This window comes from Bombina bombina, chromosome 2 (genome assembly GCF_027579735.1).
Source record: "Bombina bombina isolate aBomBom1 chromosome 2, aBomBom1.pri, whole genome shotgun sequence".
NCBI lineage: Eukaryota > Metazoa > Chordata > Amphibia > Anura > Bombinatoridae > Bombina > Bombina bombina.
The window spans coordinates 773591910-773617398 of NC_069500.1; positions in this window are offsets into that span (position 1 = coordinate 773591910).

A 25489-nucleotide genomic window follows, 5' to 3' on the forward strand; every position below is an offset into this window, starting at 1 on the left:
TGGCAATGTACTATTACTGATGGATACACTATCTGCATGTAAAAGTTTATCATGACAACTATTACAAATGATATTCGTCAAAATAATTTCTACAATTTTACAGCAAATGCACTTAGCTTTGGTAGAACCGATGTCAGGCAGCAATGTTCCAGCAGAAACTTCTGAGGCAGGATCAGATTGAGACATCTTGCAAAATGTAAGAGAAAAAACAACATATAAAGCAAAATTATCAATTTCCTTATATGACAGTTTAAGGAATGGGAAAAAATGCAAATAGCATAGCCCTCTGATAGAGAAAAAGGCAAGAGGCAAACATCAGTGGGGTATTGAAATAATGAAAAAGTTTGACGCCAAGTATGACGCACAACGTAACTTAAACTTTTTTGGTGCCAAAAAATAACCGGAAATGACACACTCGCGTCACTAATGACGCAACCGTGTGAAAGGTCTCGGCATCAAGTATGACGCCGGAAATGACGAAATTGCGTCATAAACTTATTTTTTCGCGCCAAAAATATTTCCGCGGCAAGAATGACGCAATAAAGTTTAGCATTTGACGCACCCACGGGCCTAATAATGCCCGCAATTTGCAAGAAGTAGTCAATTGAAAAAAAAGACTAAACCACAGGTAAGAAATACATTTCTTAAAAAAAATGTTTATATTCCCCAAATATGAAACTGACAGTCTGCAGAAGGAAATACATGAACCTGACTCATGGCAAATATAAGTACAATACATATATTTAGAACTTTATATAAATGCATAAAGTGCCAAACCATAGCTGTGGTGTCTTAAGTAATAAAAAACATATTTACCCAAAGACACCCATCCACATATAGCAGATAGCCAAACCAGTACTAAAACAGTTATTAGTAGAGGTAATGGTAAATTGAAAGTATATTGTCGATCTGAAAAGGGAGGTAGGAGATGAATCTCTATGACCGATAACAGAGTACCTATGAAATAGACCCCCATTAGGGAAATCATCGTATTCAATAAGTGATACTCCCTTCACGTCCCACTGACATTCGCTGTACTCTGAGAGGAATCGGGCTTCAACAATGCTGAGAAGTGCATATCAACGTAGAAATCTTAGCACAAACTTACTTCACTACCTCCATAGGAGGCAAAGTTTGTAAAACTGAATTGTGGGTGTGGTGAGGGGTGTATTTATAGGCATTTTGAGATTTGGGAAACTTTGCCCCTCCTGGTAGGATTGTATATCCCATACGTCACTAGCTCATGGACTCTTGCCAATTACATGAAAGAAACATACTTACCAAAAGACATCCATCCACATATAGCAGATAGCCAAACCAGTACTGAAACGGTTATCAGTAGAGGTAATGGAATATGAGAGTATATCGTCGATCTGAAAAGGGAGGTAGGAGATGAATCTCTACAACCGATAACAGAGAACCTATGAAAAAGATTTCCCGCAAGGAAAACCATAGAATTCAATAGGTGATACTCCCTTCACATCCCTCTGACATTCACTGTACACTGAGAGGAATCGGGCTTCAAAATGCTGAGAAGCGCATATCAACGTAGAAAATCAATCACAAACTTACTTCACCACCTCCATAGGAGGCAGAGTTTGTAAAACTGAATTGTGGGTGTGGTGAGGGGTGTATTTATAGGCATTTTGAGGTTTGGGAAACTTTGCCCCTCCTGGTAGGATTGTAAATCCCATACGTCACTAGCTCATGGACTCTTGCCAATTACATGAAAGAAATACTACTGTTCAAATCAGCCAATAGGAATGCAAGGGATGCCATATTTGAACGCGTACCTTGAATTCACTATTCAGTATACAGCGGCAATTGTACGAAGAGGATACTCCACGCTCCATAGCTCCGTGGTCGCCGGTCCTGCTCTGTGCTCATCTCTGCTCCGCTTTGCGCTGGCTTGGTCCTGGATGAAGAAAGAAGAGGTCCCTGCTTGGAATAAGATGTCGGTCGCTTGGAAGAAGACTTCACGGCCTGGAACAGGACCTTCTCCGCCAGACTTCAGGAACGGTGAGTACATATTTGGAGGGTTAGACTTAGGCTTTTTTTATTTTTGGGGGCTTTGTTTTTTTTTTAGATTAGGGATTTCTGGGCACTCTTAAAAGAGCTGAATGCCCTTTTAAGGGCAGTAAAAGAGCTGAATGCCCTTGTAAGGGAAATGCCCATACAAATGCCCCTTTAGGGTCAATGGGTAGTTTAGGATTTTTTAGTGTTAGGTTTTTTTATTTTGGGGGGTTTGGTGGGTGGGGGGTTTTACTGTTTAAGGAAAAGAGCTGTTTAATTTAGGGCAATGCCCTACAAAAGGCCCTTTTAAGGGTTATTGGTAGTTTAGTATTAGAGTTTTTTTTTTTAGAGGGGTTTTTATTTTGGGGGGCTTTTTTATTTTCATGGGGATTAGGTTTAATTTTTTTATTTTTGATAATTTGGTTTACTATTTATGTAATGTTAGACTTTTTTATTTTTTGTAATCTTAGATTAATTTAAATTTAGGTTTTTTTTTTTAAGAAATGTTATCTTTTTTATTTTAATTGTAACTTAGTATTTTTTAATTTAGGTAATTGGGGTTAATTTAGGGGGTGTTAGGTTAGGGGGTTTAGTAATTTAATTAGTTATTTGCGTTGTGGAGATTAGGCAGATTAGGGGTTAATAGATTTATTAAGATTATTGTGTTGTGTGGGTTTGGTGGATTAGGGGTTAATAGTTTTATTAGGTTTGTTGTGCTGTGGGTTAATGGCGGATTTGGGGTTAATATACTTTATTAGGTTTATTGTGATGTGGGTTAATGGTGGATTAGGGTTTAATAGTTTTATTAGGTAGATTGAGATGTGGGTGAATTGTGGATTAGGGGTTAATATGTTAATTAGGCTTATTGCGTTGTGGGGGACAGTCGTTTTAGGGGTTAATTTTTTTTATTATTAGTCCCGATGTGGGTTTGATGGTGGATATAGGGGTTTTACGTGTCAGGTTTATTTTTGGGAGGCGGGTTAGACTTTTACGGGAGATTTTTTTTTTTTTTTTTAATTTTCTTAGGCGCCGGCAGTTTCTAAAGTGCCGTAATTCACTGGCGACTCCAGAAATATGTATTTACGCTCATTTCTGGACATCGATAGTTTATCTGATTTACGGCACTTTTTAAACTGCCGGCGGGGTTTATGTAATACCCGATGTGCAAGGTGAAATTACGGGCGGCGCAGGTTTCAGCAGTTGCGCTGAAGCTTGCATCGCGTGTGTAATCTTGCCCCAGATCCTTAGACTCCATCCTACTGCAACCAATCTCCACCTTCTTATATCTGGTTCCAGACAACATTTTTAGAAGGTATGGAAGGTTTGCAAATCTATAGATCCATAAACATATAAATTACATTCTCCCAAAGAGAACAGAAACGCTCTAGAGGTAAAGAAGAGTAACAAGTTCCTTCCTAAAGGGATTCTACACCCAATTGTTTTTTCCTTAATGATTCAGATAGAGCATGCAATTTTAAGCAACTTTCTAATTTAATCCTATTATCAATTGTTCTTCGTTCTCTTGCTATCTTTATTTAAAAAGCAAGAATGTAAAACTTAGGAGACGGCCCATTTTTGGGACAGAACCTGGGTTACGCTTACTTATTGTTATCTAAATGTAGCCACCAATAAGCAAGTTCTATCCAGGGTGCTGAACCTAAAATGGGCCGACGCCTAAGCTTTACATTTCTGCATTTTAAATAAAGATAGCAAGAGAATGAAGAAAAGTTGATAATAGGATTAAATTAGAAAGTTGCTTAAAATTGCATGCTCTATCTGAATCGTGAGAGAAAACATTTGGGTTTAGTATCCCTTTAATTCACAAAAGGCTTCATATTATGCATTATCTTCTCTTTATTTCTCCCTTAGCAGTAAAGTGTACAACATAACCTAAAAACAGACGGTTAGGCAACCAATCAGAAAGCAGCATATTTCTTTATGTTTTTTCTTTGTTTCTTTTTTTTTGTTTTTTATTCATATACATATATATTTTTATTTTGCTGCCCAACACTGCGTGAATTGCCCCCTGCGCTGCACTAGGTCCTTTTCTGTGTCTGACGGCATGAGAACAAGGTTCCCATTGGAGACTATGGAGCGCAAGGCTGCTAGGCAATGCAAATGCGAGGTTGCATTTGCATTGCGCCTAACTTGTAATAACAGCGCACATTTACGTGCTCTGGTATTACTGAGTGGAACGCAAATATTGCACTTGCGAAAGCGCAACTGAACTTGTATATCCTTTTATGTACTGCTGAATGCAAAAGGTTGCACATTAATGTGAATGCTGTACTTCCCTCCTCAGTTCATGCAATATTTCTGAGTTAAAGTGAATTTAAACTTGAGCATACAGTACTCGCTCAAGTCATAGGATAGAATTTAAATAATTATTAAAACTTTTTTTATCAAATTTGTAGTCTATACTGATCTTCTTAGATTTTTACCTTTTAATGCTATAACGATAAGTGCCTTTCCTCTGCCCGCCATATTGCTCAATTGATTGACAGATGACAAATCTGCAATCCACTAATCGTTGTTTACCCCCCGGGCATTCAGCCCCTTTGCACAAACATCACGCCCCAGAGGGAAACAACGATTAGTGGATTGCAGATTCGTCATCTGTCAATCGATAAATATGGCGTGCGGAGGAACGGTGCTTATTGTTATATCGTTTTAAAATAGAATTTATGCTTACCTGATAAATTACTTTCTCTTACGGTGTATCCAGTCCACGGATTCATCCTTACTTGTGGGATTTTCTCATTCCCCACAGGAAGTGGCAAAGAGAGCACACAGCAGAGCTGTCCATATAGCTCCCCCTCAGGCTCCGCCCCCCCAGTCATTCGACCGACGGTTAGGAGAAAAAGGAGAAACCATAGGGTGCAGTGGTGACTGTAGTTTTACAAAAATAAATTTGAACCTGACTTAATTTGCCAGGGCGGGCCGTGGACTGGATACACCATAAGAGAAAGTAATTTATCAGGTAAGCATAAATTCTGTTTTCTCTTACATGGTGTATCCAGTCCACGGATTCATCCTTACTTGTGGGATACCAATACCAAAGCTTTAGGACACGGATGAAGGGAGGGAACAAGTCAGGTAACCTAAACGGAAGGCACCACTGCTTGCAAAACCTTTCTCCCAAAAATAGCCTCCGAAGAAGCAAAAGTATCGAATTTGTAAAATTTGGCAAAAGTATGCAGTGAAGACCAAGTCGCTGCCTTACAAATCTGTTCAACAGAAGCCTCATTCTTGAAAGCCCATGTGGAAGCCACAACTCTGGTGGAATGAGCGGTAATTCGTTCAGGAGGCTGCTGTCCAGCAGTCTCATATGCCAATCGGATGATGCTTTTCAGCCAGAAGGAAAGAGAGGTAGCAGTCACCCTTTGACCTCTCCTCTTACCAGAATAGACAACAAACAAGGATGATGTTTGTCTGAAATCTTTAGTTGCTTTTAAATAGAATTTTAAAGCACGAACCACATCAAGATTGTGTAATAGCCGTTCCTTCTTAGAAACTGGATTAGGACACAGAGAAGGAACAATGATTTCCTGGTTAATATTCTTATTAGAAACCACTTTTGGAAGGAAACCAGGTTTGGTACGCAAAACAACCTTATCTGCATGGAACACCAGATAGGGTGAATTACACTGCAAAGCAGACAATTCTGAAACTCTTCGAGCAGAAGAAATAGCTACCAAAAACAAAACTTTCCAAGATAATAACTTAATATCTATGGAATGTAAAGGTTCAAACGGAACCCCTTAAAGAACTGAAAGAACTAAATTTAGACTCCATGGAGGAGCCACAGGTTTATAGACAGGCTTGATTCTAACTAGAGCCTGTGCAAACGCCTGAACGTCTGGTACTGCTGCCAGACGCTTGTGTAACAGGATAGACAGAGCAGATATCTGTCCCTTTAAGGAACTAGCTGACAATCCCTTCTCCAATCCTTCTTGGAGAAAAGACAATATCCTTGGAATCCTAATCCTACTCCACGAATAACCCTTGGATTCACACCAACAAAGATATTTCCGCCATATCTTATGGTAAATTTTCCTGGTGACAGGCTTTCTGGCCTGGATCAGAGTATCTATAACTGATTCAGAGAACCCACGCTTAACTAGAATTAAGCGTTCAATCTCCAAGCAGTCAGTTGCAGAGAAACTAGATTTGGATGCTTGAATGGACCCTGTATTAGAAGATCCTGCCTTGATGGCAGCTTCCATGGTGGAACAGATGACATGTCCACTAGGTCTGCATACCAAGTCCTGCGTGGCCACGCAGGCGCTATCAGAATTACCGAAGCCTTCTCCTGTTTGATTCTGGCTACTAGCCAAGGAAGAAGAGGAAACGGTGGAAAGACATAAGCTTGACTGAAGGACCAAGGCGCTACTAGAGCATCTATCAATGCCGCCTTGGGGTCCCTGGACCTGGATCCGTAAAAGGGAAGTTTGGTGTTCTGACGGGACGTCATCAGATCCAATTCTGGAATGTCCCATAGCTGGGTCAGCTGAGCAAAAACCTCCAGGTGGAGTTCCCACTCCCCCAAGTGAAAAGTCTGACGACTCAGAAAATCCGCCTCCCAGTTGTCTACTCCTGGGATGTGAAGTGATCCTCCGCCCATTTGATGATCTTGGTTACTTCCTTCATCGCTAGGGAACTCTTTGTTCCTCCCTGATGATTGATGTACGCTACAGTCGTGATGTTGTCCGACTGAAATCTGATGAATTTGGCCTCCGCTAGTTGAGGCCATGCCTGGAGCATGTTGAATATCGCTCTTAGTTCCAAAATGTTTATCGGGAGAAGAGATTCTTCCCGAGACCATAGGCCCTGAGCTTTCAGGGAGTCCCAGACCGCACCCCAGCCTAACAGACTGGCATCGGTCGTGACAATGATCCACTCCGGTCTGCGGAAGCACATTCCCTGAGACAGGTGATCCTGAGACAACCACCAGAGAAGAGAATCTCTGGTTTTCTGGTCCATTTGTATTTGAGGAGACAAATCTGCATAATCCCCATTCCACTGTTTGAGCATGCACAGTTGCAGTGGTCTGAGATGAATTCGGGCAAAAGGGACAACGTCCATTGCCGCAACCATTAATCCGATTACCTCCATGCACTGAGCTACAGAAGGCCGAGGAATGGAATGAAGAACTCGGCAAGTAGTTAAAAGCTTTGACTTCCTGACCTCTGTCAGAAATATTTTCATTTCTACCGAGTCTATTAGTGTTCCCAGGAAGGGAACCCTTGTGAGCGGGGACAGAGAACTTTTTTCTACGTTCACCTTCCACCCGTGAGACCTTAGAAAGGCCAGAACAATGTCCGTACGAGCCTTGGCTCTGTGAAAAGACGACGCCTGTATTAAGATGTCTTCTAGGTAAGGTGCTACTGCAATGCCCCGCGGTCTTAGTACCGCTAGAAGGGACCCTAGCACCTTTGTGAAAATTCTGGGAGCGGTGGCCAACCTGAAAGGAAGGGCCACAAACTGGTAATGCGTGTCCAGAAAGGCGAACCTTAGGAACTGATGATGATCTTTGTGGATAGGAATATGTAGGTACGCATCCTTTAGATCCACGGTAGTCATATATTGACCTTCCTGGATCATCGGTAAGATTGTCCGAATGGTTTCCATTTTGAATGATGGAACTCTGAGGAATTTGTTTAGAATTTTTAGATCCAGGATTGGCCTGAAAGTTCCTTCCTTTTTGGGAACTACAAACAGGTTTGAGTAAAAGCCCAGTCCTTGTTCTGCAATTGGAACTGGGTGTATCACTCCCATCTTTAGGAGATCTTCTACACAGCGTAAGAACGCCTGTTTCTTTGACTGGTCTGAAGACAAACGAGAAATGTGGAACCTTCCCCTTGGAGGAGAGTCCTTGAATTCTAGAAGATATCCCTGAGCAACAATTTCTAATGCCCAGGGATCTGGAACATCTCTTGCCCAAACCTGAGCAAAGAGAGAAAGTCTGCCCCCTACTAGATCCGGTCCCGGATCGGGGGCTACCCCTTCATGCTGTCTTGGTAGCAGCCGCAGGCTTCTTGGCCTGTTTACCCTTGTTCCAGCCCTGCAAAGGCTTCCAGGTTGCTTTGGGCTGGGAAGCGTTACCCTCTTGCTTTGCGGTTGCAGAGGTTGAAGCAGGTCCGCTCCTGAAGTTGCGAAAGGAGCGAAAATTAGCCTTGTTTTTGGCCTTAAACGGTCTATCTTGCGGAAGGGCATGGCCCTTTCCCCCAGTGATATCCGAAATAATTTCTTTCAACTCGGGGCCGAATAGGGTCTTTCCCTTGAAAGGAATATTTAGTCATTTTGTTTTGGACGACACATCAGCCGACCACGATTTGAGCCAAAGCGCTCTTCGCCCCATAATGGCAAAACCAGAATTTTTCGCCGCTAGCTTAGCTAATTGTAAAGCGGCATCTGTGATAAAAGAATTAGCTATCTTTAGAGCATGAATTCTATCCATGACTTCGTCACATGAAGTCTCCCTCTGGAGCGACTCCTCCAGCTCCTCAAACCAAAAAGCCGCTGACCGTCTGCCACGCGTCCCGCCTGGGGTCAGTTATGGGGAACATTTTCTTAAAGATAGGGGGGGAACAAAAGGTACACCTGGTCTCTCCCACTCCCTAGTCACAATATCCGCCACCCTCTTCGGGATCGGAAACGCATCAGTGTATACAGGGACTTCTAGAAACTTGTCCATTTTACACAATTTTTCTGGGACCACCATGGGGTCACAATCATCCAGCGTAGCTAAAACCTCCTTAAGCAGTACGCGGAGGTGTTCCAGCTTAAATTTAAATGCTAAGGAATCTGATTCTGCCTGCTGAGAAACCTTTCCTGTGTCAGAAATTTCTCCCTCGGACAGTACATCCCTCACTGCCACTTCAGAGTGTTGTGAGGGTACAACAGATAAATCATCCAAAACTTCTGATTGCTCATCCTCTGTTCTTAAAACTGAGCTATCACGCTTTTTAGGAAAAACTGGCATTTTGGATAGAAATGCCGCAAGGGAATTATCCATGACTGCTGCTAATTGTTGTAATGTAATAGGGGCTAATGCGCTAGAGGTACTAGGCATCTCTTGCGCGGGCGTAACTGGTGTCGACACATGGGGAGAGGAAGGAGGACTATCCTCGTTACCTTCCGTTAAAGAATCATCTTGGGCTACATTTTTAAGTGTCACTGCATGGTCTTTAAAATGTTTAGATACCTTAGCACACTTTAAACACAAATGTAAAGGGGGTACCGCCATGGCTATTAAACACATAGAACAAGGTCTATCTGTAGGCTCAGACATGTTAAACAGACTTAGACAGCACCCAAATACAGTAAAATACAATTTTTGAAAAAACGGTACTGTGCCTTTAAATAATAAAAAGCGCACACTTTTTTACTAAATCTCCAAAAATCATTCAATCTTTATGAAATTTTCACCATATGATCCTAATGCTTTGAAATGATTGCACAGTAAATTTCAAGTCAATTAACCCCTTACTGCCCAAACCGGAGCAAATTAAAGCTGGCAACCGGTTAGCAAACTAAAGTACCATGCCACAGCCTCTGCTGTGGCCCTACCTTCCTTGGGGATTAGTTTTGATCGAAAATAAGCCTCTCTGAAGTCCTCAAGTAATCTTTGGACTCTTCACATGGAGCTGCATGAAGCTGTCTGTAAAATCAACTGTGCAACTGAGGCGCGAATTTCAGGCCCCCTCCCTCTTCACTCTGGAGTTGTGGGGCCTTCCCAAGCCAAAATAGGTGTCTAAATATATGCCATGCGGAATAAACCCCAAAAAAGTTTCAAATGTAAAATAAACTTGTATAAATGTCAGATTTTTGTAAAAAAATAATTGATTGCCCCTTAACAGTGTCCACCAGTGTTTTGAGCCCTTTCAATAAGCCTTCCTTCTATACTAAGTCTCAGAAAATGGTTCACCTTTCCCACATGGGGATTCTTGTCAGTCTTCTAGCATTACTAAGTCTTGACTAGAAAAAAATGACTGAAACATACCTTAAAGCAGTTAAGCCTGCAAACTGTTCCCCCCAACTGAAGTTTTCTGGTACTCAACAGTTCTGTGTGGGAACAGCAATGGATTTTAGTTACAACATGCTAAAATCGTTTTCCTCTCAGCAGAAATCTTCATCACTTTCTGTCACAGAGTAAATAGTACAAACCGGCACAATTTTAAAATAACAAACTTTTGATTGAAGAAATAAAAACTACAAATCTAACACCACATTCACTTTACCCTCCCGTGGAGATGCTACTTGTTAGAGCGGCAAAGAGAATGACTGGGGGGGGGGGCAGCCTGAGGGGGAGCTATATGGACAGCTCTGCTGTGTGCTCTCTTTGCCACTTCCTGTGGGGAATGAGAATATCCCACAAGTAAGGATGAATCCGTGGACTGGATACACCATGTAAGAGAAAGGTAAAAATCTAAGAAGATCAGTATAGACTACAAATCTGATGAATGAAAAGTCTCATTCATTTTTTTTAATTCTATCCTATGACTTGAGCAAGTATACTCAGGTTTACATTCACTTTAATGCAGGAGACTTCCTCTTAATCTCTTAATAATTTGGCATAATCTTATGTGAATTTGGAAAAAACTACGGTGAGAATTGATTATAGAAGCAATTAACTTGTACACACAAAATTAAGAAGTTTACTCCTTGATTATACCCAGCATAAGTATGAAGACTGGGCAGTAATTTTAGTTATACAAAGAAGGTAAAACATGTTGAATTTGATAAAGGAAGTGAACAGTTATGTAGCATATAGGTAGCTTTTAACATGCTAAATTACCACTATTAATTAATAGTAATAATTTCTCCCTTTCTTCAATGTCTATATTACTGCTTATAACTATTATTTGTCTTCAATATAAGCAATACCTTGATTCCACTTTTAATAATTCAGTTTCCTTATTTCATTTGCAATGGAAAGCTGTTCATCTAGACAAAATCCAAATAAGTCAGATGATCATATTAAATCTTTAGTCAAATCCTATGCAGAAACAACTATAGATAAAGCTTTATCTTGGGCTATGTCAAAAATGACAAATATCAACAGAAAATTGCTATTTTTTAATCCAAATCTTCAAAAAACATCTCATCTGATGAGGAGGTATTTCATTCCATACAGACCTTTGAGTATAATGATGATTTTAACCTAAGAATAGCGCTACAAAATCTGTTGGAGCTCTACAAATAACTGATAATAATCAGGAAAATATATTAGACTCGAAATCTAAGACCTCGAAAACTATAGACAAATCACTGTGAGAGTAATCTCTAGAAAACAAGTCCTCCACCTTGGGAATGAAAAATACAAGAAAGAAGCCAAAAGATGGCATTCACTTTTAAGAAGTGAACCTTGGAGAATGAAACAAACTATGACCCTATTTATAACATTTCTCCTAAAACATTCTCTGATGAGAAATCAATTACAAACCTTCAATCAAAATGCTCCTTTCTTGTATTCCCTAGAATGCAGAATGTCCTGAAATACATACTATATTTGATGCCAAAGAAAATTCAGTATTTACGCCCATAAAGCAAGAACTTCCCAGTAGACTCTAGTCCCACCTACTATGAGCTAAGAAAACACAGTGATGAGGAACTCTATGATAAAATAGATCCAACTACTTCATACCAATCTTATCAGTCAAATCATCCAGTACCCCTTAAGCTGATATGATTATGCTCCAATTTAACAGTAAAGACGTCAAAGATTCTAGGAAAGATACTGAACATTTTTTAATAAATACACAAGAAATACTTGAGAAAACTGTCCAATTTACTCAAATATTATAAAAGGCAAATTATGCATTTTTCTGTAAAATTCAGATAGATGGCTTTGTTACTAGTGAGGGTAACATATGTTTTCTTGGCAGTGCTTCTTTGTTCTCTCTATCAAATGGCATAGGACTGCACTATACAAAGTTGACTCTGGTGAGTTATTTTCAGCAATGTTGCAAAACAGGCGGCCGTAGCTATTCCTCAATCTCGGTGTCTTCATTAACAAGATCTCTTTTCCCTAAATATTCAAAATCAATTTGTTCCCGTGTTTTCAATACTCAACAAATTCGCAGTCATGGCCAAAAATATTGGCACCCCTACATTTCTGATTAGGTAGAGCTTTTCAGCACAACCGGCTTAGGTGCTGCACGTCACCCAGGGACCACTGCCTAAGTCCCCAGTTCAAAATTCAAAGAAAAAAGCAGGCAGGTGACAGCAGATATTAATTCTTTTATTAAGGAGGTAAAAAAAGGCAACGTTTCGGGATTAGTCTCCCTTATTCATGCCATACCTGATACAAACTAACAAGTGACTTATATACATGTAAACCACTAGGTGGCGCTCAAGTGTATTTAACACTTTCTTATCCAACACTTTAACTTACTCATAACTTAAACTTACACTTATACATTACTTATTCCATATACATGATAGTATTTCCATGATTAGTTAAATTACTATTTTCTTATCAAACCTTCACAGCAATGAATTATAATTTACATCTTAACAGTAATAATCATAGAAATACTGTGAGGTCCCAGTCTCTATTCAAACCTTTAGGCTCCAGACTCCCCAATTCATATATCCAATATGCTTCTTTTTGTTTTAATAGAATTTCTCTATCCCCTCCTCTACGTGGGATATCAACTTTGTCAATTATTTGAAATTTCAACTGACTTATAGAATGGTTTGCTTTTATAAAGTGGGCAGCTAGGGGGGCTTTTACGTTACCGGTTCTAATGTTGCTCTTATGTTCAATAATTCTCTCCTTAGCGGATCTGGTAGATTCCCCTATATAGACCCCCCACATGGACATTTAATCATATATATTATAAAAGTAGTCAAGCATGTATAATAACCTTTTATATTATATTTTTTGCCAGTGTGAGGGTGATAAAAAATTGACCCTTTATTCATGTTACTGCAACATGAACACCCTAAGCAGGGGTAGCAACCGGTGTTTTTTGTGGTGATATACCTAGGTTTATTTTTGTTTTTACTGCTAGGGCCAATATCAGCCTTAACCAATTTATTTTGGATATTACTACTTCTTTTAAAAGCAGACATAGGAGGGCTCTGAAATTCTAGAATAGATGGATTACAATCAGACAAAATATTCCAGTGTTTCCTGATGATGCGCTGTATTTCATTACTCTGTGCATTGTATTCTGTTACAAGAATAAGTCTATCTTTCTGATTATTTTCTTTCTTTACTCTATCCTTAGGATGCAATAAATCTGTTCTTGGAATTAATTTTACAGTTTCAATTTCTTTATTTATTAAACTCCTGGGATAGCCTCTTTCCAGAAATCTCTCACCCATCTCTGTCAGTCTCTTATTTAATATTTTTTCATCAGAGACAATTTTGCATTCTACTGTTTTCAGAAAAATAAATAAGGTTTTTAAAGAAAAGAATACAGTCCCTACAGTCAAACATGGTGGAAGTTCACTGATGTTTTGTGGTTGGTTTGCTGCTTTAGGCACTGGATGTCTTGGCTGTGTGCATGGCATTATGAAATCTGAAGACTACCAAAGAATTATCTGGTGCAATGTGGGGCCCAGTGTCAGAAAGTTAGGTTTCCGTCAGAGGTCATGAGTCTTACAGCAGGACAATGACCCAAAGCCCACGTCAAAAATCACCCAGAAATGGTTTAAGACAAAGTGCTGGAGATTACTGAGCTGGCCAGCAATGAGTCCAGATCTCAATCCCATAGAGGATTCTGGAGAGATCTCAAAACAGCAGTTGGGAAAAGGAACCCTTCCAATCTGAAAGACCTGGAGCAGTTGGTGAAAGAAGAGTGGTCCAAAATTCCAGTAGAGAGGGGTAAGAAACTCATTGATAGCTACAGGAAGCATTTGATTTCAGTTATTTTTTCCAAGGGGTGTGCTACCAAATATTAAATTGAGGGTGCCAATAAATTTGTCCAGTCCATTTTTGGAGTTTTGCGTAGAAGGTTTCAGATTTGGCTTTTTTTTTTTCACTTTTTTGTGTCATACCAATACCAACAAAAGAAATAAACATGAGAATGCCTAAACATTTGTAATTGCAACAATTTTCTGGGCGAAGTGGTGCATTATCTGGCAGAAATGCAGGGGTGCAAATATTTTTGGCCATGACTGTATTTCTAACTTCTATAATTTAAATTCCTTCCCAGTTTTTATTGACTTATTTTATAAACCTGGTGATAAAATTCCCTATGAGGTGTGAATATTTAAAACAATATCATACTGGCATATTGTTTTAATACCAGTGCCAGTGGCACGCTATTTAGTGCTTTCGCTCAAGTGTTTTTGCACGCGTATTAAAAGCTGAAAGTAAAAAGTTTGAGCATGAGCAAAACCCGACATGCACTAACAAAATATTGTGACCGCATTAACATATTCTCCCCATAGAAGTTAATGGAGAGTGCAGAAGAAAAAAACACCTATCGCTCACTCCCACTAACCCAAGAGGAGTTATGAATAGTTCACATTCCAATGTTCTTCACATACAGAACAATGTAATTTTTATTGTAAATACATATTTTTATATACATATCTGTATATACCTATACTTGTGTATCTATTCCTATTGAGATATAGTTATCAATTTTAAATTAACATTAATTGATTTTCTGTGAAGAACATATGTAAAATATGCTATTTAGGTTTAACGCGGTGTCGGGTTAGCGCACATGAAGAATTTTTAAACTCAATGCGTGTTATTGGAATATGAAATATAAAATATTTAAAAATATTTATAATAATTATTAAAAATTATTATAGATACTGTAAAAAAAATCTAAATAATCCATAGTGTATATATATATATATATATATATATATATATATATACACACTATATTTATTTTAGATAGTAACAGTATGTTTAATAATTATTATTAATCAGCTAGATTACGGGTTTTGCGTTATATGTGAAAAAGCAGCATTATGCTTCATAACGCTGCTTTTTCCTTAACGCCGCTATTACAAGGCTATTAGGTATAGGTGTACCGCACACCTTTTTGGCCGTCAAACAACGTCAGTACCGCACTTTTTTAAAAGTACTTTTTCAATGGGACTCCCATAGCGCCGGTATAACGAGTTTGACTGGGAGGCCAAAAAGTGAGCGGTACACTCTATACTGACAAGATCCGTACCGCCATCTAAAGTCAGTAGTTATGAGTTTTACTTTACAAAGCTGTACCATAAAACTCATAACTTACGTGTTAAAAAGTACACTAACACCCATAAACTGCCTATTAACCCCTAAACCAAGGCCCTCCCACATCGCAAACACTATAATACATTTATTAACCCCTAATCTGCTGCTCCCGATATTGCCGCCACTATTAAAATGTATTGACCCTATTCCGCTATTCCGCCGCTCCCCGACATCGTCGCCACTATAATAAACCTATTAATCCATAAACCGCCGCCCTCCCGCATAGCAAACACTATTTAAATATTATTAACCCCTAATCTGCCATCCGCCCACACCACCGCTTTAATAAACCTAATAACCACTAAACCGCAAGCCCAACACAACGAAATATACTAAAATAAATATATTAACCCCTAATCCTAACCCTAAAGTAACCCTAACCCCCCTAACTTAAATATAATTAAAATATATCTAAATAAACCTTACCATTATTAACTAAATAATTCCGATTTAAAACTAAATACATACTTACCTGTAAAAAAAAAAAAATAAGTTAACTACAAAATAACTAATAGTTATATTGTAGCTATCTTAGGTTTTATTTTTATTTCACAGGTAAGTTTGTATTTTTTTTAACTAGGTAGACTAGTTAGTAAATTGTTATTAACTATTTACTAGCTACCTAGCTAAAATAAATACAATGTTACCTGTAAAATAAAAGCTAACCTGCCTTACACTAAAACCTCAATAAATCCAGAATGTGGCAGCAAAACAGGAATTTATTATAAACACACAAGGGAACAGCAGAGCAACGTTTCGGGCTTGACAAAGGGATTACTCCCGAAACGTTGCTCTGCTGTTCCCTTGTGTGTTTATAATAAATTCCTGTTTTGCTGCCACATTCTGGATTTATTGTTGATTTATTGAGGAGTTTTGTGGTGCTCCTGTGGCGTGCATACAGTACCCTCCGTGCTGGACATTCTTTTCTTACACTAAAACCTAACATTACAATAAAATGAAATAAATTAAAATTAATAAAATACAAATTTACTAACTTACAAAAAAAAATAAACACTAAATTACAAAAAATAAAAAACAAAATTATTTGGGTAGTTGTTTGTATTTTTTATTGCAATGTAAAAGAGCTGATTTCTTTGGGGCAATGCTCCGCAAAAGGCCCTTTTAAGGGCTATTGGCAGTTTAGTGTAGGCTAGGGTTTTTTTTTTATTTTGGGGGGGCTTTTTTATTTTGCTAGGGCTATTAGATTAGGAGTAATTCATTTTTATTTTTGATAATTTCGTTTTTTATTTTTTGTAATTTAGTGTTTATTTTTTTTTGTAAGTTAGTAAATTGTATTTTATTAATTTAATGTATTTCATTTTATTGTACTGTTAGGTTTTAGTATAAGGCAGGTTAGGATTTATTTTACAGGTAACTTTGTATTTATTTTAACTAGGTAGCTAGTAAATAGTTAATAACTATTTACTAACTAGTCTACCTAGTTAAAATAAATACAAACTTACCTGTGAAATAAAAATAAAACCTAAGATAGCGACAATATAACTATTAGTTATTATGAAGCTAGCTAAGGTTTTTTTTTTTTTACAGGTAAGCATGTATTTAGTTTTAAATATGAATTATTTAGTTAATAATTGTAAGGTTTATTTAGATTTATTTTAAATATATTTAAGTTAGGGGGTGTTAGGGTTAGACTTAGGCTTACGTTAGGGTTATGCTTAGGGTTAGGGTTACGTTAGGGTTAGATTTAGGAGTTAATAACTTTAGTATAGTGGCAGCGACATTGGGGGCGGCAGATTAGGGGTTAATAAGTGTAGGTAGGTGGTGGCGATGTTAGGGGCAGCAGATTAGGGGTTAATAACTGTAATGTAGGTGGCAGCGATGTTAGGGGTAGCAGATTAGGGGTTAATAGCTGTAATGTAAGTGGCGGCGATGTTAGGGGCAGCAGATTAGGGGTTAATAACTATAGGCAGGCATCAGCGATGTTAGGGGCAGCAGATTAGGGGTATTTAGACATAGGGTTTATGTTAGGGTGTTAGGTTTAAACATTATTTTCTTTTTCCCCATAGACATCAATGGGGCTGCGTTACAGTTTTTTTTTACCGTGATCGCAGGTGTTAGGCTTTTTTTTTACCGGCTCTCCCATTGATGTCTATGGGGAAATTGTGCACGAGCACGTCAAAGCAGAGCTTGATTTCTGTGTGGTATGTAGCTCAACGCCTCCATATTGCCCACACAAGCCTGAAATAACGCCAAAAATGTATAGCGCTCAAAACTCGCAATCTAGCTGAATGTTTTTTAATATTTAATATTTCAATAATGCGCATTGAAGTTAGCAATTCTTCATGTGCAGTAACCCGACACTGGGATGGGAAGCTACACTATAGAAAAAATGTGAGGGGTTGGGGGGGGGCCCTAATTAATGATCAAGGGAGGGGGGACCACTACACTACAGAAAAATAAAAAATAAAAATATATATGTATTAGGTATTGGCAGACAGCTTCCAGTACCAAAGATGGCCACCATTAGTGGGAGAAGGAGGGCTAGAGAGCTATTTGGGGGGATCAGGGAGGTGGGAGGGTTGAGGAGGATCGTTACACTGCAGAAAAAATATGTATTAAAAAAAATAATAATTTAAAACCCCAAAAAACTGAACTGCATACTGGCAGACTGTCTGCCAGTACCAAAGATGGTGGTGGCCAGTGGTGACTGAGGGAGGGGAGAGAGCTGTTTGGGAGGGATCAGGTAGGGATCAGAGGATGGGAGGTGTTAGGTGAGAGGGTAATATTTACACTAAATCTAAAATAAACCTTACAAGTTACCTGATTAACCCCTTCAGTGCCAGGAATAATAGAAGTGTGGTGCGCAGTTGCAATCAGCGGCATTCTAATTACCAAAAACCATTAGCAAAGCCATGTATGTCTGCTATTTCTGAACAAAGGGGATCCCAGAGAAGATTTTACATCCATTTGTGTCATGATTGCAAAAGTGGTATGTAAATAATTTCAGTGAAAAATTAAACTTTTTTTTTATATAATGGCATTTGGCGGTAAATTGGTGGCATGAAATATACCAAAATGGGCCTTGATCAATACCTTGGGTTGTCTACTTAAAAAATATATAGTTTTGAAAGGTAAATACAAAAAACAAGGCTCTACTTCTGTAGCGAAGGGGTTAATATTTATATGAATCATTTTTATCAGATAGTGTTTATATGAGTGTAACTGTAATTTTGAATATATTTATGTTGTGTTTTATGTAACTTTTTTTAACGCACTGCTCTATACGCAAACATTAAATACGATTGCGCTCTTGCAACTTAATGTAATATGTGTGCTATTTTCGACGAACGCAAAAAACAGATTGCACTCATGTACAACAGTTAAAGTGCTACGTGTTATCTAGCCCAATATGTTTCAACAAACCACAAAAAAAGGCCAGATTACAAGTGGAACATTAACTGCTATAGAAGCTTTTTATTATTATTTAGATATGTATATGTATGTATCTCTATGTTAAAGCCCTTTGCAGCCTTTTTTTCTAACACCTGAGACCTCATATCTTTGAGCCCTTATAACTTTTTTGTGCAATATTTTTTTAAATAATTTTTATTAGCTACTGTTATTATAGTGTAACTGTACTTTGTAATGTATTTGTTTTGTGAAAGGTTAACTAGAGCTCTAAGGTATTGCTAGCCCAACGCACGCAAACACCCACGATAATCCCCTTTTAACTCACTCGTAACTATAAAATTGCTAATAGGTAATCTAGCCCTAAATGTCATAGAAAAAGGTAAACAATCATAACAAATGTCAATAGGGGATACAATTACAATGTAAGATTTTGGAATTACTGGGGCAAGAGATAAGGGTTTTCTCTCCCAGAAAAAGAGAATTTACATTAATTCATTTAAATGAAAATACATACATTTAAGGAATATCTACACCTATAGGAGTCCTAGATTTAGAGTTTGGCGGTAGCCGTGAAAACCAGCGTTAGAGGCTCCTAACGCTGGTTTTAGGCTACCGCCGGTATTTGGAGTCACTCAAAATAGGGTCTAACGCTCACTTTCCAGCCACGACTTTTCCATACCGCAGATCCCCTTACGTAAATTGCGTATCCTATCTTTTCCATGGGATTTTTCTAACTCCGGTATTTAGAGTCGTTTCTGAAGTGAGCGTTAGACATCTAACGACAAAACTCCAGCCGCAGGAAAAAAGTCAGTAGTTAAGAGCTTTCTGGGCTAACGCCGGTTTATAAAGCTCTTAACTACTGTGCTCTAAAGTACACTAACACACATAAACTACCTATGTACCCCTAAACCGAGGTCCCCCCACATCGCCGACACTCGAAAAAAAATTTTTAACCCCTAATCTGCCGACCGCCACCTACGTTATCCTTATGTACCCCTAATCTGCTGCCCCTAACACCGCCGACCCCTGTATTATATTTATTAACCCCTAATCTGCCCCCCTCAACGTCGCCTCCACCTGCCTACACTTATTAACCCCTAATCTGCCGACCGCAAAGCGCCGCCACCTACGTTATCCTTATGTACCCCTAATCTGCTGCCCCTAACACCGCCAACCCCTATATTATATTTATTAACCCCTAATCTGCCCCCTACAACGTCGCATCCACCTGCCTACACTTATTAACCCCTAATCTGCCGACCGGACCTGAGCGCTACTATAATAAAGTTATTAACCCCTAATCCGCCTCACTAACCCTATCATAAATAGTATTAACCCCTAATCTGCCCTCCCTAACATCGCCGACACCTAACTTCAAATATTAACCCCTAATCTGCCGACCGAATCTCGCCGCTATTCTAATAAATGTATTGACCATAAAGCTAAGTCTAACCCTAATACTAACACCCCCCTAAGTTAAATATAATTTAAATCTAACAAAATTAATTAACTCTTATTAAATAAATTATTCCAATTTAAAGCTAAATACTTACCTGTAAAATAAATCCTAATATAGCTACAATATAAATTATAATTATATTATAGCTATTTTAGGATTTATATTTATTTTACAGGTAACTTTGTATTTATTTTAACCAGGTACAATAGCTATTAAATAGTTAAGAACTATTTAATAGCTAAAATAGTTAAAATAATTACAAATTTACCTGTAAAAGAAATCCTAACCTAAGTTACAAATAAACCTAACACTAGACTATCAATAAATTAATTAAATAAACTACCTACAATTACCTACAATTAACCTAACACTACACTATCAATAAATTAATTAAATACAATTGCTACAAATAAATACAATTAAATAAACTAGCTAAAGTACAAAAAATAAAAAAGAACTAAGTTACAAAAAATAAAAAAATATTTACAAACATAAGAAAAATATTACAACAATTTTAAACTAATTACACCTACTCTAAGCCCCCTAATAAAATAACAAAGCCCCCCAAAATAAAAAAATGCCCTACCCTATTCTAAATTACTAAAGTTCAAAGCTCTTTTACCTTACCAGCCCTGAACAGGGCCCTTTGCGGGGCATGCCCCAAGAAATTCAGCTCTTTTGCCTGTAAAAAAAAACATACAATACCCCCCCCAACATTACAACCCACCACCCACATACCCCTAATCTAACCCAAACCCCCCTTAAATAAACCTAACACTAAGCCCCTGAAGATCATCCTACCTTGTCTTCACCATACCAGGTTCACCGATCGGTCCAGAAGAGCTCCTCCAATGTCCTGATCCAAGCCCAAGCGGGGGGCTGAAGAGGTCCATGATCCGGCTGAAGTCTTCATCCAAGCGGGCCAGAAGAGGTCTTCCATCCGGTTGAAGTCTTCATCCAAGCGGCATCCATCCGGAGCGAAGCGGCAGCATCCTGAAGACCTCCACCGCGGAACATCCATCCTGGCCGACGACTGAACGACGAATGACGGTTCCTTTAAATGACGTCATCCAAGATGGCGTCCCTCAAATTCCGATTGGCTGATAGGATTCTATCAGCCAATCGGAATTAAGGTAAGAATATTCTGATTGGCTGATGGAATCAGCCAATCAGAATCAAGTTCAATCCGATTGGCTGATCCGATCAGCCAATAGAATGCGAGATTCGGTCGGCAGATTAGGGGTTAATAATTGAAGTTAGGTGTCGGCGATGTTAGGGAGGGCAGATTAGGGGTTAATAATTGAAGTTAGGTGTCGGCGATGTTAGGGAGGGCAGATTAGGGGTTAATACTATTTATGATAGGGTTAGTGAGGCGGATTAGGGGTTAATAACTTTATTATAGTAGCGCTCAGGTCCGGTCGGCAGATTAGGGGTTAATAAGTGTAGGCAGGTGGAGGCGACGTTGTGGGGGGCAGATTAGGGGTTAATAAATATAATATAGGGGTCGGTGGTGTTAGGGGCAGCAGATTAGGGGTACATAGGAATAATGTAAGTAGCGGCGGTTTACGGAGCGGCAGATTAGGGGTTAATAATAATATGCAGGGGTCAGCGATAGCGGGGGCGGCAGATTAGGGGTTAATAAGTGTAAGGTTAGGGGTGTTTAGACTCGGGGTACATGTTAGAGTGTTAAGTGCAGACGTAGGAAGGGTTACCGCATAGCAAACAATGGGGCTGTGTTAGGAGCTGAACGCGGCTTTTTTGCAGGTGTTTGGTTTTTTTTTCAGCTCAAACAGCCCCATTGTTTCCTATGGGGGAATTGTGCACGAGCACGTTTTTGAGGCTGGCCGCGTCCGTAAGCAACTCTGGTATCGAGAGTTGAAGCTGCGTTAAAAATGCTCTACGCTCCTTTTTTGGAGCCTAACGCAGCCTTTATGCGGACTCTCGATACCAGAGTTATTTTTATGGTGCGGCCAGAAAAAAGCCGGCGTTAGTTTTTCGGGTCGTTACCGACAAAACTCCAAATCTAGGCCGGAGTTTGCTAGTTTCTGCTTTCAAAAGGCAGCATTTAAACATAGTGATTTTTTTCTTTTTTTTCTTGAAAAAAGTGAGGAAAAACCTTTCTAAAAGGATTTGAAACTATTACAGCTGTACCAGTTGTGCATTTCCATCATTGGCTGATAGGTACATCTGACTAATACTCAACCGGCTGAATTTTTTTCTGTATTTCTTTTACATTAAATACCTTTTCTTTAGTTTATGTGATATTGTATTACTTTATTTACAAGGGATGACAAAGTTCTATGTCCAACCAATTGCTCACTTCTGAAGAGATTGTTTGCTGCAGGAACACTCTTTCTGAAGTAAAAAAAAATCCATACTAATACAAAAATGTATTATGATCTTAAAATCAGTAAACAAAAGAAATGTTTTACAGTATTGGTTGTTAAATATTTAGATTTTCTTAGCTGGGAAAAAAAAACTTGCTTTGCTAGTACAGAACAGCGTCATGTACCGAATTGTCCCCTCATAGAAAGGGAAGGGTTAGTGCTCCTACTGACACATAATCATTTGATCACTGATCCAACCCTCTTTAAAGGGACATTCGAGTCCAAAATAAACTTTCAGGATTCAAAAGCCAATTTTGCTTTGTTCTCTTGGTATTCTTAGATGAAAGCAAAACCTAGGTAGGCTCATATGATAATCTCTTAGACCTTGAAGGCTGCCTCTAATCTGAATGCATTTTGACAGTTTTTCACTACTAGAGGGTGTTAGTTCATGTGAATCATAAAGATAACACTGTGCTCACGCACGTGGAGTTACCTAGGAGTAAGTACTGATTGGCTAAAATGCAAGTCTGTCAAAAGAACTGAATTAAGGTGGCAGTTTGCAGAGGCAAATATACAAGGTAATTACAGAGGTAAAATGTGTGTTATTATAACTGTCTTGGTTATGCAAAACTGGGGAATGGGTAATAAAGGTATTATCTATTTTTTTAAAACAACAAAAATTCTGGTGTTGACTGTCCCTTTAACTCTAAGTTACCCATTGCCACCCATGAACAGCAGTCCAATAATGGTGTATCCGCAGTGTGTTTGTGTAGTCGGCAGTGTGTAGTGAGTGTGAAGTCTAACTCAACCATCTTCAAATTATCTGCAATTCCAATCAATGAGGTTGCCTACAAAACTGGCAAATTTCAAAGAAACTCACGTAATCCTGAGCACCTGAAAAAACATAATTTATGCTTACCTGATAAATTTATTTCTCTTGTAGTGTGTTCAGTCCACGGGTCATCCATTACTTATGGGATATATTCTCCTTCCCAACAGGAAGTTGCAAGAGGATCACCCAAGCAGAGCTGCTATAAAGCTCCTCCCCTCACATGTCATATCCAGTCATTCGACCGAAACAAGACGAGAAAGGAGAAACTATAGGGTGCAGTGGTGACTGGAGTTATAATTTAAAATTTAGAACCTGCCTCAAAAAAGATAGGGCGGGCCGTGGACTGAACACACTACAAGAGAAATAAATTTATCAGGTAAGCATAAATTATGTTTTCTCTTGTTAAGTGTGTTCAGTCCACGGGTCATCCATTACTTATGGGATACCAATACCAAAGCTAAAGTCCGCCTCCCAGTTCTCTACACCTGGGATGTAGATCGCTGACAGGTGGCAAGAGTGAGACTCTGCCCAGCGAATTATCTTTGAGACTTCTAACATCGCTAGGGAACTCCTGGTTCCTCCTTGATGATTGATGTAGGCTACAGTCGTGACGTTGTCCGACTGAAACCTGATGAACCTCAGTGTTGCTGAGGCCAAGCTAGGAGAGCATTGAATATTGCTCTTAATTCCAGAATGTTTATTGGAAGGAGTTTCTTCTCCTGAGTCCACGATCCCTGAGCCTTTAGGGAGTTCCAGACTGCGCCCCAGCCTAGTAGGCTGGCATCTGTTGATACAATTGTCCAATCTGGTCTGTGAAAGGTCATTCCTTTGGACAGATGAACCCGAGACAACCACCAGAGAAGAGAATCCCTGGTCTCCTGGTCCAGATACAGTAAAGGGGACAGATCTGAGTAATCCCCATTCCACTGACTCAGCATGCATAATTGCAGCGGTCTGAGATGCAGGCGCGCAAATGGTACTATGTCCATTGCCGCGACCATTAAGCCGATTACTTCCATGCACTGAGCTACTGATGGGCTTGGAATGGAATGAAGGACACGGCAAGCATTTAGAATCTTTGATAACCTGGACTCCGTCAGGTAAATCTTCATCTCTACAGAATCTATAAGAGTCCCTAGGAAAGGGACCCTTGTGAGTGGAAACAGAGAACTCTTTTCCATGTTCTCTTTCCACCTATGCGACCTCAGAAATGCTAGAACTATCTCTGTATGAGACTTTGCATTTTGAAAACTTGACGCTTGTATCAGAATGTCGTCTAGGTACAGAGCCACCGCTATGCCTCGCGGTCTTAGTACCGCCAGAAGCGAACCCAGAACCTTTGTAAAAATTCTCGGAGCCATAGCTAACCCGAAGGGAAGAGCTACAAACTGGTAATGCCCGTCTAGAAAGGCAAACCTTAGGTACCGATAATGATCTTTGTGAATCGGTATGTGAAGGTAGGCATCCTTTAAGTCCACTGTGGTCATATACTGACCCTCTTGGATCATGGGTAGGATGGTCCGAATGGTTTCCATTTTGAACGATGGAACCCTTAGAAATTTGTTTAAGATTTTTAAGTCTAAGACTGGTCTGAATGTTCCCTCTTTTTTGGGAACCACAAACAGATTTGAGTAAAACCCTTGCCCTTGTTCCGTTCGCGGAACTGGGTGGATCACTCCCATCACTGAGAGGTCTTGTACACATTGTAGAAATGCCTCTTTCTTTACTAGGTTTGTTGATAACCTTGACAGATGAAACCTCCCTTGTGGAGGAGAAGTTTTGAAATCCAGAAGATATCCCTGAGATACAATCTCCAACGTCCAGGAATCCTGTACATCTCTTGCCCAAGCCTGGGCGAAGAGAGAAAGTCTGCCCCCCACTAGATCCGTCTCCGGAAAGGGGGCCCTGTCTTCATGCTGTCTTAGGGGCGGAAGTAGGCTTTCTGGCCTGCTTGCCCTTGTTCCATGACTGGTTGCCTCTCCAACCTTGTCTGTAACGAGCAGTAGTTCCTTCCTGTTTTGGAGCGGAGGAAATTGATGCTGCTCCTGCCTTGAAATTACGAAAGGCACGAAAATTAGACTGTTTGGCCTTTAATTTGGCCCTGTCCTGAGGAAGGGTGTGGCCCTTACCTCCAGTAATGTCAGCAATAATTTCCTTCAAGCCGGGCCCGAATAAGGTCTGCCCTTTGAAAGGAATATTCAGTAGTTTAGACTTAGAAGTTACATCTGCTGACCAGGATTTAAGCCATAGCGCTCTGCGCGCCTGTA